This window comes from Mus caroli, unplaced genomic scaffold, assembly GCF_978045245.1.
Source record: "Mus caroli unplaced genomic scaffold, Mus_caroli_1 scaffold_10, whole genome shotgun sequence".
In the NCBI taxonomy this organism is placed as follows: Eukaryota; Metazoa; Chordata; class Mammalia; order Rodentia; family Muridae; genus Mus; species Mus caroli.
Window position 1 is genome coordinate 79575497 of NW_028227265.1, and position 16066 is coordinate 79591562.

A 16066-nucleotide genomic window follows, 5' to 3' on the forward strand; every position below is an offset into this window, starting at 1 on the left:
CCCTCTCAGATCCTTGCAGAGAGCACCTGGTATGCAGACCAGCAAAACTGTAATTTGACAGACATTGTTTCTAATGGAGAAACTCCTAAGGAGTCAACATGCTGAGAGTCGGTGACGAACAGTACTGGGCTTTAGAGGGACAGCTCTGTCATTCTGCATTCCTTCTCAAGGTTCAGTGAATATCTTTGGAAGAAGGGGTGAAAAACAAAACAAAACAAAAAAAAATGTAAGAGCCAGGAGATGAGGTGGAGTGCTAAAAGGTGCTGTCTTCTGGTCAGGTCATCGTTGATTGTTCACGTGAACTAAACGCAGCTGTGGTTACCTTCACAAGATTAAGCTAGTTAAGGTTTCCAGCATGGATAGGAAACAGATATCAAAACCTCACCTGTAGATGAGGTGTTTCTGGCAGACCCATATAATTGCTGGATGTGACAAAATCTCTTCCCATCATGGTTGAGCCACTATTGAATTGTTCATGCCTTCATGGATTATGGTTCCCCATACACTATGATTAGCATTAATTTAACTCAGTGCATTCAAAGCAAATAAATAAATTAATAATGATAATAGCGGTACATTTTAAAAGGCAACATAAAGTTGAAAAAGAGATAGATATGAACTGGAATAGAAGAGAAGGGAATGAATATGATTAAGACACATTGAAATGTACTGAAATTCCAAAGAAACAATAAATAAGAAAATGTCATGTATGTATGTAATATATCATGATCATATATATTCTCTCTCTCGTTAACTTCTCTTATGGCCTTCCAAAATCACACGTACCTTTCTTCCTCCAAACAAATTCTCCTCCTGCTTTGAAGACTTATATTATTTTCATGACTCACTCAGTTTAATTAGGGTGGTTTGTCTAAGCATGAGTGTCCAGTTCTTCACCGGAGTATGATGATCACCACTTACTATTGAATAAAACCACTGAAAGGAAAACGACTGCCTTTCCTCCTGAACATTTTCACTCCCTATATTTCCTCAGCTCTGAGGTGGGATCTCATGAGCTCCTCTACCATCCATGCTGGAAGGTGACTAGCTCGGTTTTGTGTTGATTTTGTGCAGGGAAACGCAGATGTTGGGTGTTCCTTATTTTAATGGCCATGCTATGTGTGGAGACCAGTGATTCACAGCACCCATCTTCATTCTCCAGAACTAATGTTCTTTTCTCCAAGTCTCTGTTATTGTTCCCAGAGTGTTTGGTCATATGGAAGATACAGTGATCCCATTTAGAGATATGGAATCAACCGCCGTTAATTCTCAGAGGACTGCCCTATAATAAACTGTTATTTACTGATTCAAACAAAGAAAGGACTGTCCTGACAAAGTTGAGAACAGTAGTGATCTAGGTTATGAACAGAATATAAATGTCAGTTTGGCATGTCTGTGTAGCGAAACAAGAAAAGCATGCTTCCCACGAGAGCTGAGGATGTCGCCTACAATTTCCATTGGTCAGGTTTACACTCTCGGGCATAGATCCTCTCCTATAAAACTGGCCTCAAATACAAGGAGAAATCAGTGGTTATCTGTTACGCTATCATTGCACCAGTGGATATATTTTGTCAGACAGGACAGTATTGTTGTATTCAGGGCCCACCACTGTGGAAAAGTATTAATGGCTTCTTACCCTGAGCAGTGTGCATAGCCTCTTTGGTAACACGCAAAAGGTAGTCAGCAGGGAGGAAGCAGCCTCCAGCTCCGTTGTATCTTTATTTCTCTATATTCTGGACTCAAAGTGTGAGGTGTCTTCAGAAATAATACCTTACCATGTTTGAGAGAAGAAGACATGTAGCAAATAAAATCAATGGCAGTAGCCTATATTTTAGGGGAAGTATTTGGGGTCTCTATAACTATAACTCATAGGGAACTATCCCAACCTCACTCTGGAATTTTCATTTAATATAAATTTCTTTTTAATTATAGTAAACATTTTAAGATGTTTTAATATTAATATGAAAATACATACTTCCTTAAAAGAATGAAGTGTTTTTGAGTATTTATCTCCATAACTGCAGAAAAATAATTCTTCAATCAACTGAAACATTAGATTATAGTATATGTGTTATTTTGAAAAAAATTAATTGAATGATAAAGATAATTGATTTATCTACACATATTTAAAAACTCAGAATTTGGTAGAATTGACCATTTCTTTTAATTTCACAATTTAATTGCTAATGGAAATGGTATAGGTTTAAATACCATATTTAATAATTAAATGGCATTAATTAATTTATTAAGTAATCTGAAACACCTGACATATTGCACTAAAATAAATGTAATTGTATTTTATTAATTATTGATTTACTTAGGGCAATATTGAATATTTTATGGAAGACCCAACTTAAATATCACACAAAGAATAAAGGAATCTAATCTTTTAACTTCTTCCAGAGTTCTGTGTTACTAATTTTAAGCCAAACTGTGATATGAAAACATGTTAGAATAAACTTGGACAAAACATCAGTTTTTAGCTTAATAACTCTTCACAAAGGAATACTATGTCAGAGCATAAATGTGATTAATTAATTATATATTGTATTTGACATGTTTAATGATAAATACATTTTCCATGTTCAAACACTTATTTGATCTTATAATTATAAAGTGTATACTTTATAGATATTAAATTATATTATATACCTATGTGAATTTACAGCTTTTTATAAGGAAGGACATAAGAAACATAAATTAGTCATAATCATAATGAGCAATATACAAGGTGAATATTTTAGAATGTTGGTGAAACATTTTCAAGAAGCACATATGTCATAAAAGTTAATTTCCTTTGGCTTATTTTAAGATTATGTTTGAGAAAATTGGTTTTTCAATGGAAACTCAGTTTTATTTTCCTAAAGCCTTTGGTTAGGATAATTGTGTCTGTTGCTATACACATAATTTTGAGGTTTGAAATAATGTTAAAATTTTACTGCAGTATCCTTTGGTATAAGACATTGCTTTCTATGAGGCATGTATTTTATTAAATGTATTTATCATAGCTTTTCCTTGATGACTGAATAAAACAAGTAAGAAACTACAATATACCTTGGTAATTATTATATTTGGAGTATTGTTTTTATAAAAGGATTTTTACTTATATATAATGAGAGAGAGAGGTTTAAAGGAAACTCAAGAGCTTTGGAGATTGTTCAGTAGTTACAAGGACTTACTGCTCTTTCAGAGGAAATAGGGCATTTACAGCATCCAGAGAATGATTCGGAAAGGAATAGAATTCCAGGGGTACACCTCTTCTGCCCTCCTCCAACTTCTACATAGACACGGTGAACAACATCAACCCATGTAGCCTCACTGAAACATTCAGAAATGATAATAATAATAATAAACAAACAAACAAAAAACCAGATAAATAAATCTAACCAATAAAATAAAATCTGGAAAACTAAAAAAGAAAGAAAATTATGACATAAATTCCAGAATGTTAGCTTCCTTCCCTTGTCTGCAAGCAACAGGATGCTTAAACTAATGTGGTTGCCTAGAGGTAAGAGAAAAACAAATGTAATGCAATTAGAAGCACATGTAATGTGGCATTAGGCAACCAGCTTTTCTTTCAAGTGATATAAATAAACCCTATATAAGTTCTTACCACAGTATTATGTTCTTACTGACTGTACATGAGTTAAAAATTTCTAGATCATAAACATCTTATTAAATTGACATCGTGAATCTCCTGATTGGTCACAGGTGAACTTGAGCTGTAGGTGAAAGCTTTTCCCTGAAGTTCTGCCCTAGAGCCAGGCGAATGATCTGCAGGCAGCAGGTCTGGAAGTGTTAATCAACACTAGAAGGCAAAAATAGAACATGTAAATAAAACCAACATGGCCACTCAAATAATGGAAAATGTTCATTAGAAAACTGTGATTTCAACTATTGTATTAAAATCACTCTCTTCATGATATCTATCCCATGCTGTTAAATGAGTTCTTATTGAGATTTTTATCTTAGTTTACTCTTACTTCCCTAGGAATTCCATTTTATTTTACAACACTAAACTGTGCAGAAGGTTCTTGTCATAGAAAGACATCCTCCCATCCTCCATGCCTTTTGAAACACAGCCTGCTTTACCATTTGGAAATTTACTGAGCAAAACTACTTAGAAGTCAGTTTTCAGAGATGAAGTCAAGGGACAGAAAAAGAATTCTAAATGAGTAATAACATTGTTATGTGATATTGCCTGGATTTCAAAACCTAGCTTGACCTGCCTTGAAGAATTCCTGTTGTGGAGGTTTGATCTCCTCCTAGCAGGGATCTCAGGCCCCTGGCTGTGCACTTCCATCAGTCTATGGGGAGAGCTGCTGGAAGCCAAGTGAAGAGTACCATAACAACAAGGCTTTGCCTAGTAAAGAACTCAATCAAAGCCAAGGCACTGACAGAATAAAGTAGTACATGGGACCCATACACTGCAAGATGCATGACAGCCCCTTGAACGGATGTGAGAAATAAATCTCTAATGATTTTTATGCCACATCCATAAAATGAAGATAAGAAAAATAAAACTATATTCTTTAGAAAATATTAGTGAGTAATTAATGGAACACAAACTAGTAATTTTAGTTACTTTTACTTACATTGCAAAGAAGGCAAAATTTAAGGACTTGTCTTTGTCTCATTGGTATATTAGAAAATAGAATTTCCCACTTGGTAATGACAAGCTGATTAGTGGTACTAAAATATTTCTAATCACTCAAGACAACTTGACCTAGAACATATACTTAACAATTACTGTGGCATACTTTTAATATAATACTTGAGTTATATAAATTACCTATAAAATCAATCCATGAAACAATAAGTTTTATGTTTAACAAGAGGTAAAATTTAATGGTATAACATATCACATTATTATCTGCTTCCAAGCAAGGTAGAGGGAGGCCTCAACATGTGGTCTGTGGGAGAACTAGGATGAGACTAGAGTATTGGTTTTGAGGAGCGAGGGAGAAGTAGAGATCTGCAGTTAGGCAATCTGCCTCCCTCATTGGAGTGGCTTATGAGTTCCTAGGAAATATCCTGAGAGTATTGAAGGCTGAGGAAAAGCAATGAGTGGGATGAGGGGAATTTGGAGGGGAATATGTGTGTGATCCACAAACATGGGAGCAGGAGAGGAAAGAGGAGATTCAACAGTTGGCTCACTACAAAGTTGGTTATAAGAATAGGGAATAAGTTTTGGAGCTGGGAAGAGGCCAAGATCTTCATTTAGCCTAGCTGCTTCCCTGGCTGGAGTGGCCTCTGGCCTTCCCAGACAGTGCATGCTGGACTTGTTGGGTATTATAAAGCATTAAATTGGGAGAGAGTGTAGGAGGGATCTGTGTGATCCACTAGAAATGGGAGGACAGCTGAGAGTGGCCTTCACAGTTGGTCTGCCTCAGAGTCATGGATTAATCTGGGGGATTGGATGTGGAGAACTGGAGGGATAGGTGTAAATTAGCCTACCCATTTTTTCTGGAATGATACATTTATACCAAAGCTACTCTAACATGACTTAAGACTACATAAAAGTAAAAAATGTTTGTGGTAAACATCTATCCTGTATTTTTCTTACCATGTTTAAGTTGATGAGAATCAGAAGCAAATATATTCATGGAGAACACTGCAATGCTTCATTTCTCGAGTACACCATTTTCAATTATAAGGAGCCTCACATAGCTGTCTCCTGAGTGGCTCTGCCAGTGCCTGACAAATACCTCTGTAGATGCTTGCAACCAACCATTGGACTGAGCACAGGTCCTCAATGGAGGAGTTAGAGAAAGGACCAAAGGAGCTGAAGGGGTTTACAGCTCCACAGGGGGAATGACAATATGAATCAGTACCCCAGATCTCCCAGGGACTAAACCACCAACCAAAGAGTACACATGGAGGGACCCATGGCTCCAGCTGCATATGTAGGACATCAATGGGAAGAGAGGACCTTGGTCCTGTGAAGGCTTGATGTCCCAGTGTAGTGGGATGCCAGGACAAGGAACCAAGAGTAGGTGGGTTGGTGAGCAGGAGGAGGGGGTATGGGGTAGGGGGGTTTTGGAGGGGAAACCAGGAAAGTAGATAACATTTGAAATATAAACAAAGAAAATATCTAATTAAAAAAATAAAAAGAACTAAGACTTCAGGTTGAGATCACAGCTTAGAGAGAGAATCCTGGCCAGATCAACCACAGTTCAGTTGTGCCTAGTATTGAAAGTGGAGGAACAGAAGAGAGAAGAAAATAAAAAAGGGAGAAAAAAAAGCTCATGACTTTAATTATGTATTTTAGACTGAGCATCCTTCAGTCTACAGACAAGTTTGCCCACTGTTTCCTGCCGTGTTCTCATTTCACTATTAGTATATCTTCTCTTGGCATATCAACAGAAAGTCTAAAGACAAACATGATTTTCAAAAGGTGATTTTTTTAAAGGTCAGATTTTGAGAAAATTATGTCAGTAGAATAAGATAAAGAGAAGGGAAAACTGGCACAGAGGGCAAGAAAGATAATATGTATTTTATTTTAAAATAATTGGAAATGGAAAGATTTTTCTGTGCTGGATAATCAGAACTCCCAGGAGGCAAACTCTAAACAGGTTCTGCACTGTTATACCCTGTAATTGTGACAGTTATTAGACTCTTGGACCTTGTGCAACTTTGTATCTCCTTTCTCAACCACCTAAATGAGGCTTTGGTATGTTTCCTAATACAAGCGCTACATTTTCCATTACCATTTTTGAATTGGTTTCTGACTTGTTCTCTTGGGAACTATATACAAGTTTGCTTCTTGATGGACAAGTAAAGGAAATGTAGGTGAATCTAACAGGGTGAAGGAAACCCTACAGTCAGAATGGTGGCTTCACGGATAATGAGCACACTGAACAGTTCCACACTATTAACATCTTTTAAAATGAAGGAGTCAATGACTAATCATTCCATAACAAAAGATTGTGATAGGCACATCCAAAGAAAGATAGATATGCAGAGAATAGGATGCATTAAGCAAAGAGGAAGAGTAACATGCACTTCTTTTGAAGAAATCCAGGCTTGAAAATATATAGAATTGCATGTTTTCTTGAATGCAAGTAAAAGGTGTTTTTTATTTACAGTAATTTTGAAATACTCTAAGGATAAAGAAAATGAGGAAAATGAGCATGGGATTTCTCATAAATTGCATCTCTATCATCTATGTGATAATAGCCTTTAAACATGTTTCTGAGCATTGTCATAAATTCCCAGAGAAATAAAGATGGGTTAAATCACAGAAATCTGTACACAAATGTTTATGTTAATTTATCCACTTATCCAAAATTCTGAGGTACACTGATATGTTTAAATTAAAACAGATATACAAAGTTATCCAACCTTAACATGACATTCAGGTGATTAAAATAGAACAGAAATTAATCATTGATATGGACAACACTCTCAATTAATTCATAGGACACTGTACTAAGTGTGAAAATAATTAATCCTAAAAGTTTCATACTTTATGATTATACATACATGAGATTATTTTATAAGAAAATTACTTAATAGAAAATATGCTAGTGGTTGTTAAAATTAAGAATAGGTAGGACATGAAATACATGACTATAAAGCTCAGCCAACAGAAGGCTGAGCAGTAAAGTCCTCTAAACCAACATGAGTACTTTACTACCTGAAGGTTATAACAAACCTACTTGGTATAGGCTTTTGACAGATATAATTAAAAATGTTCAAATGAGGTCATAGTATATCATGTTGGTGGACCCCAAACCATACATCATGTATGCATCCCTGTGAGAGTAGGAAGGGAAGAAAAATATAAAAACAAATACAAAGATGTGAGCTTTACAACATTAAGCCCAACATCAATCTGTCAGAAGCTGCAATGGACAAAGGAGGATTCCCTTCTAGAGCCTTTGGTTGGAGAACATCATGACTTGATGTTCTTGATTTCAGATTTCTGGCCTCCATAATGAAAAGAGCATGAATTTCCATATATCAAGTTGAATTAAAGTGTTAGTGAAATTCTAAAAGAAATAATGAGTCTGTGAGGTTTTTTTTTCCTAATGGAAATCCTCATTTGTCTAGAGCTTAGTGATATTTTACATTCCTGTAGCTTATAAACATGCGAAAACTTGGACATAAGAGAAGAGTAAATATGTCCATATCATTTTACATAACAGCCTATGAATCTATAATAATCCATATTAAACTTTGTGATAAGTAACAAAAATGAAGTGAGTTTCAACTTGATCTTTTGGTATAATTTGAAGAATATGAGTTTATAGTCTGCCTTTGCCTAAATATTTCCTTCATACCACCAACAATCATATTGGCAAGATTGTCTTGTATTATTAGTTGGAGGTATATATGCCTTAGCAAAACATTGTTATAGCTATATTGAAACTATGAAGAGACTGGATAGTCAACTAGAACTCATTATTTTGAGCCTATAGAGGATGCTGTACACTTATAATTAGCACTGTTCATAAAGAAGAAAATATGTAACAGTTTATGAAACCAAAACGTAAAATGTAATAATAAATGAGAGTCGAAAATTAAGTGTAGAGGTATGAAAGAAAATAAAGTAGAATCTAACATATAATATGTCAGAGTATAGGCAGTTAGACCAATTTGGTCTGCTATTTTTCCATAACATAAATAATAGACATGTAAAGGTACTTATGCATAAATAAATTAGTCAATATTCTTATGTCAAAAAACTAAACCTAAAAATTAATCGTAGTTTAAAATATTCCATTTAAAATACACTTTCAGCAGTAATTATTCCTATTCAAAATAGAAAAATAATGTGCTAATTTTAAATGCCAAAGTATCAATGAGAGTTTCTGTTCATGATTCTCAGATCTTTGTCACTAGATAAAGTAATAATCTGTATAAGTTTAATATGAATTATTTTATATCAGCATTAAGAATATGAGTAGATGAAAGGTATAATCAGGGATAGAGAATGTACGTTTGAAATTCCCCCAGAATGAAAGCTATCCTCATTTAAACTTAAAATGATTCATTTAAAACCACCCAAAAAGAGAAGAAATTGTCCCATCCATTTTATTAAGATATGTAAAATAAAACTTTAAAACATCTGCAAAATTTGACACTGCCTCAGTCAATGTATTCTATCTTTCAAAATGCAAAACATTCTGTAGACGCTCTGCTCCCTGCTCTACTCATTTTGAAGCTCTCTCTTTCTGACTCCCTGTCTCTGTCTCTGTCTCCTTCCATCTGTGTGTGTGTGTGTGTGTGTGTGTGTGTGTCTATACAGTGAATATTACACCGAGATTTGGATATACTAAAGAGAGTTTCCACTACTAACTGCCAGTTATACCGCATTTTCTCTTTTGATGGAAATTTGAGACACTCCTTTACTAAAAGAATGTTTTCAGACTAAATCTCTCTCTCTCTCTCTCTCTCTCTCTCTCTCTCTCTCTCTCTCTCACACACACACACACACACACACACATACACACACACATTTATTTATATGTGCCTATATATACATATATTATGTATTATATCTTTTACATATGTACATATATGATATCAAAGGGGATTGATATTATTATTATTATTATTATTGCTACAAATGGATACTCAACCATATTATAAAAGGAAATCGTAGATAACATTGGTAAACAAGACCTGAAAATTTAAGATTCCTAAATATCCGAGAAAACTAGAAAATCTTGTCTGTTCATTTACCAAATAGACTTTTCTCCACTTTCACGACATCATTGCCTTAGCTTATTATTTACTTCTATAATAGCATAGAAAAAGATAAAACTATAATATATAGCCAACATAAGTTTATGCAGCTCAGTGTCCTGAAGGCTCAGAAACATCACCTTGAGTGACTTTACCTGTGAGAACATTCTTGATGGAGTAAAGCAGAGCAGCGAGCAAGACATGCTGATGGTCTCTGAGCAGGGGAACAAAAGAGGGACCATAGAAGAGGAAGCCAGAGAGATGGAGTCAGGAGATCTGATGCTGACAAGATAGCTTGAGAGATGGAGATCATTTGAGGGATGACCAAGGGAGGAAACACAATTAGGGAGCCTAAGAAAAGGAGTGTAAGGTACCAAACACTGGAGGCTGGAGTGGAGCCTACTTTTATAACGAATTTACTTGTGCAATAATGACCTTAACCCATTGACAAGGCATTCTATTCCAGTCATCATCCAAAAATCAAAATGGGTGTTTTCAACCCTGTTGCTTAGGGATTAAGTTTCTACCACATGGATTCCACATCTAGCTTCTAGTTCTCCACCAATGCAGTATTATTGAAATGACCAAGTGATTGAGATCTGGCCGTAAGATTGTCAAAACCAACAATTGGTTTCACATCCAGTGCATCCACCACCTCCTGTTCCTCATCCACAGGCTATCCAGAGTGGGCTACAATAGCAGAAGAAAAGCCACTTTCTTGACTGACTGTTAACCAAAGAATTATTTTAGGAAATTCATGAGCAGAGGAGATGGATAGCTGATTACAACACTGGTGAGAAAAGTACTAAAGGATTGAGTTGATCAGATACCATGGAAATGCAAGGTGGATGTGGCAGCCTCGGTACAGTTCCAGCTGCGGATGGAAAAAAATGGAGGATCCTCAAGGTAGATATGCAACCAGCCTCGCCAGGTGGGCCAGCTCGAGGCGTGATTGAGAGTTCAAGTACACGTGAATAAGACAGAAAAGACAGAGAGGATGATTCCTGACAACAACCTCCAAACTGCATCTCTCTCTCTCTCTCTCTCTCTCTCTCTCTCTCACACACACACACACACAAACACACAAACACACATGCACATTAAACACATTCACATGCACACACATACACAAACACACACGCACACACGCACACATGCACATAAACACATGCACACACACACACAAACACACACGCACACATGCACATAAACACATACACATGCACACACACACAAACACACACGCACATAAACACATACACATGCACATGTACACACACACATATAAACACACACACAAACACATATAACAATGGAGGAGGAGAAGAGAAGAAAATCAAATTGAATTATATTGAACTGTAGAGAGTTGTGGTGGATGATGTCTGCAGCAATACCTCCCAAGTAATTTTCACACCCGGAGGACTATAGAACTATGTTTACATAAGTGATGCCAATATATAAATTTTCAATGCTTCATCATAAAACAAGACATGCACTACAAGATCAAACAACTAATAAAATCCATTATAAGAAGTATCTAATAATCTAAGCAACAATATCAAACAATATAATAAAAAACATACGAGCTCTATTAGAGTAACTAAAGTATGCTAAGCGTGTCTCCACGTAGCATGGATTTCAGACATTCACATTCCAGGAGATGGTATCTGAGAAAAGGCATTGCCCTCTAACTGTGCAATTCCCAGCAAAACAAAATTTTATTCTTTGCATTCTGGTACACATAAGCATTATGGATTTAGTAGTATTAACGAATACTACTGACTATCTTTAATACCAACAGTTACCTACATTTATATTTCATTATAGTATTTTAGTTCTTGGTTCAAAGTTTTGTGGTGAGCTACATCATTTTTTTCCTAAATATGTTACAGTCATTGTCTTCTGATAACCCTATACCAGGTACTCTATGTAACTCTATTTATGCTTATTTATCTTTCAGTATAAAAATCTACAATATTGAGCTACTTAGATGGACAAAATGCTAAAGATGAAGATAAACTCATCCATGTATATACAGAACACACACATTTGTTCAAGCACACACACATACATATATTCTCTTTAGATTAATCATATAACATAAATTATTCTAGCCCTTATTGTACTGGAACTCACTCTGGACCAGGTTGTCCTCAAACTCAGAGATGCACCTGCCTCTCCCTCCAGAGTCCAGGAATTAAAAGCATGTACCATCATTGCCCAGCAACACATTGTTTTTTAAAAAGATTAATTATCTTATTTTATGTACAATTATAGCTGTCTTCAAACACACCAGAAGAGGGTGTCAGATCTCATTACAGATGGTTATGATACACCATGTGGCTGCTGAAAATTGAACTTAGGTCCTCTGAAAGAGCAGTCATTGCTCTTAGCCACTGAGTTATCTCTCCAATCCTGCTATACTTTATTCTTAACAATTTAATTTTTATATATAATATATAATAATGTTTAACTTTATATGTAATTATATAATTAATATATAACTATTATATATTATATATTAATATGATGGATAGCAATTATATAATTAAATACTAATATATAATACTTATAGAATATAATTATATTATATATATCTAATAATGTTTAACTTTGCAATTTTCAGTGTTTATCTATCTGGATAATTAATTTTAAAGAAACAATCTCAAGGGCTGGAGAGATGACTCAGCAGTTAAGAGCACTGACTGCTCTTCCAGAGGTACTGAATTCAATTCTCAGCACAATAATTTGTAATGAGATCTAATACCCTTTTCTGGTGTTTCTGGAGGCAGCTATAGTGTATCCATATATATGAAATAAATAATTCTTTAAAAAAGGAAACAATATCAAAGCATAATAAAATAGTAATAACAGATAGCAATTTTTTCTAGTAATATTTCACACCAACCTTCATGCTTCAAGTTTTGCCCAGGCAAAACTTGTTCTGTTCTTGTAAAGTACACATTGTGTACTCAGTTTAGAATAAAGATAAGGACATATTGGACAGAGAAAAGACATGTTGAAAAGTCCAAAGAAATTATTATGATTCAAACCTCTGTCACAGTCTTATAGATTTTTTTTCTGTTTTCTATTGAATTGACAATTCTCCTTTATTTGCATATTTTGGTTTAAAGAAAGTGAGCAGAGGGAGAGAACGTGAAGGTATCCTAAAGTCGAGATAATTATCAGTGAGGCGTTATCTATTAATCATTACCAATGTAAAATTGACTCATTTTTGTCTAGTGTCATTTAACAAACTTGTTAGAGATGCAAGTATGTGTCTTTTCCACAGACACTTAAAGTCTGCTCTTATGCCCCAAATCATGTAGCTAATAATAGCCTGAAATTCCAGAAGCAGGAGATCTGAGATTCTCTTCTGGCCTCCACAGGCTCCCAAACACCAGAAGCATACCATCGCAATACACACATATACACATAATTAAAAATAAATCCATAAAAGATAATGACAAGCAATGGATTTGTGTTATTTGTGACAGATGCCACATGAGAACTGAGCATCTAAAGATAAATAGAAAACAACCGATTCAGTTGGAGTAAACAAATTATTACAATCTGTTAAGAATGTAGCTTAAGAAAAGGAGAAGGCACAGATGCCAGTAGAGAAGGGAGTCATTAATTTGATATCTGGGGACACACAGAATATTTCATGGGTAAAACAGTATGAACAAAACCCACCAGATAATTGGGAATGCAGTTGAGCAACAAGTGAGATGGGGTTTTGTCTAGAGTAGAGCAGATTACTAAACACAGAGGCGTAGTAATGCCATGCGTCATTCTAAGAAATCTGCACTGTTAGTGCATTCAAGAGTGAATGAACGATTTTATTCAAACAATAACTTCTAAAGGAATACATCTATATCTATGTCTATACCTATATCTCTATATAAAGACATTTCTGAGAGAAGAAATTCCTTGATAAAGATGTTACAAGCAATTGAACAATTTGATCACAAAGAACAAGTTGAAAACAACAAATGTGAGATTTACATGTAAACATGGCAGATTTAGAACAAAATACAAAGTTCATACCATCTATAATTTAATTAAAAAGACAAATACTGCACAGTATCGGTACAAAGACACATGGAGAAAAGAGGAAGGAGTCAGACAGACAGACAAAAGGAATGAAACATGGTCCTCTGAAAAAAATCTTGCAGAAAACCCAGCATTTTGTGAAATAATTTTCAAAGAAACAAAAGGAGTTTAAGAACACTGTAGCTGGGCAATGGTGGTGCGCGACTTTAATCTCAGCACTTGGGAGGCAGAGGCAGGTGGATTTCTGAGTTCGAGACCAGCCTGGTCTACAGAGTGAGTTCCAGGACAGCCGGAGCTACACAGAGAAACTCTGTCTCAGGAAAAAACAAAAACAAAAGCAAAAACAAAAACAAAAACAAAAACAAAAACAAAAACAAAAACAAAAACAAAAACAAAGAAAACCACTGTATCATTGGTCTCCCCAAATAAAGGACACACAGTTGGCAAATTAGAGCACATGACTATCTGAATGGCAGAAACAATACCGCAAATGAATAACTAGGAGAAAATAAGTTAGTGTGTTCAGAATATGTGTTGGAATGACATTTCTTGCCTGGATGTAGAGAGGTGTCTTCTCTCCGTGTTAGATATCTATGTAAGAGTAATGCACTGATTGTTTTCTTCGCATATTTTGGTTTAAAGAAAGTGAGCAGAGGGAGAGAATTTGAAGGTATCATAAAGTCAAGATGAGTGAGGAATTACCTAGAAAACAAAAAGAGTGAAGTATAGAGGAAAGAAAATAGAGAGCTCATCCAGGAAGACATGTCCTCCTTTTCTGAATAGAAAGAGGTAGGAAGTGTGTGTGTGGAAGATGTGAGTGTGCCACAATAAAAGATAAGCACACTATACCAAAGTCATTTTGATTCCTTTCTAAGACATTGCTTTTGAGACATGAATGAAGCTTTTGTTATTATTTTTCTCTGATAGCTTCTCGAACATTACTTTCTTTAGCAGGTAACACGTAGGCTCTGAGTACAATATTTGGCTAAATTAGAAATTGGCTGGCTATTTTCAGAAAATGTCTTTGTAAAAATTCATATCCACACTAAAAATAGAATATAATCACATTGACGTTTAAAACCTTTTAAGGGAAACACTGACAATTTTTATTTGGATTTGAGGAAAGAGTATGTGTAGTGTATAGTGAATGAAGCTTCCTAAAAGAAATAAACATCCTTAACTGATACAAAAGACTACCTAGAAGATATTTTGTAAAATTCTTATCTTCAGAATAAGAATCACATTTATTATAATTAATAATTACATTAATTATATTATAGATACAAGGTGATATTACAAAGTGAGTCAGTTCTTCAAATTAAATTCCTGGTAAAATAATTAAACTTCCCTTCGATATTTATTTTAAAATTGAAATAAAACAAGGAGACTACAAAGCAAAGAAATGTCATATTTTGAATCAGCAGATGGATATTTTTATATGCATTTCTCTATTCCATAATATTTTGGTTAAAACTAAAAAGCATTTTTCTTTGCTGAAGTATTTTACAGTTTTCATTATCTGGCAATATAAAGCCCAAAGTTTCTTTAACATGAAGCAGAAACCTCAACGACACTGCTTTAAAGACTGAGAAAGTCTGACAACTGAGTTTTGAAACACCCATGCACTGAAAGAGTGATTTAGATCAGTGGATAAAAAGCTGCCTAAAAGTCAGACTGAGACAGAAGCGTGCGTTAGCACACCGTTGATATTTACTTGTGAGCTAGCCTGTCAATTTCTGAAAAGATAATTTGAGACCTTTATTAATTACTTTTAATTTCTCAGGCACTGTCAGATTAACTTCTTGAAAAATCAGTCCCTTGCTCAATATTGTGCTCTTTTCACTGAAATAGAGTTTGTGCTTCTTAAATATTCATGAGGCACAATAGTTTCACAACAAATCAAATTTAATTAAATGATGCATTCCCCCCACTTACAAAAGGTTTATTAAAGGTTTATTTGCTCATGCAAATTAAAGTGTTAGAGTCAAAATCCACATGAAACCTGGCACTAACAATTAAAAAAAATATATTGAAAGATGTCTCGCCTCACTGCAATACCTTGCTATGTTTAAACTACTCAGCTTGTCATTTGGAATCTTTAATGAAACCAGGGAGGAGGCTATTTATTTGCATAATAGGACATAATTTGCTGTGGTGAGGTTTTAATTATTTATGGGCTGTCTGAAATATTTAAAACGGCATCACTAAGGAGCATGAAGTGTTGGATAATGCCTTCATTTCAGGTTTCCTGCCGTTTCTTTTATGGGTCAAGCGATTTATTTCTAATTAGCATACCAGGCTAGTGGCTTTAAAAACA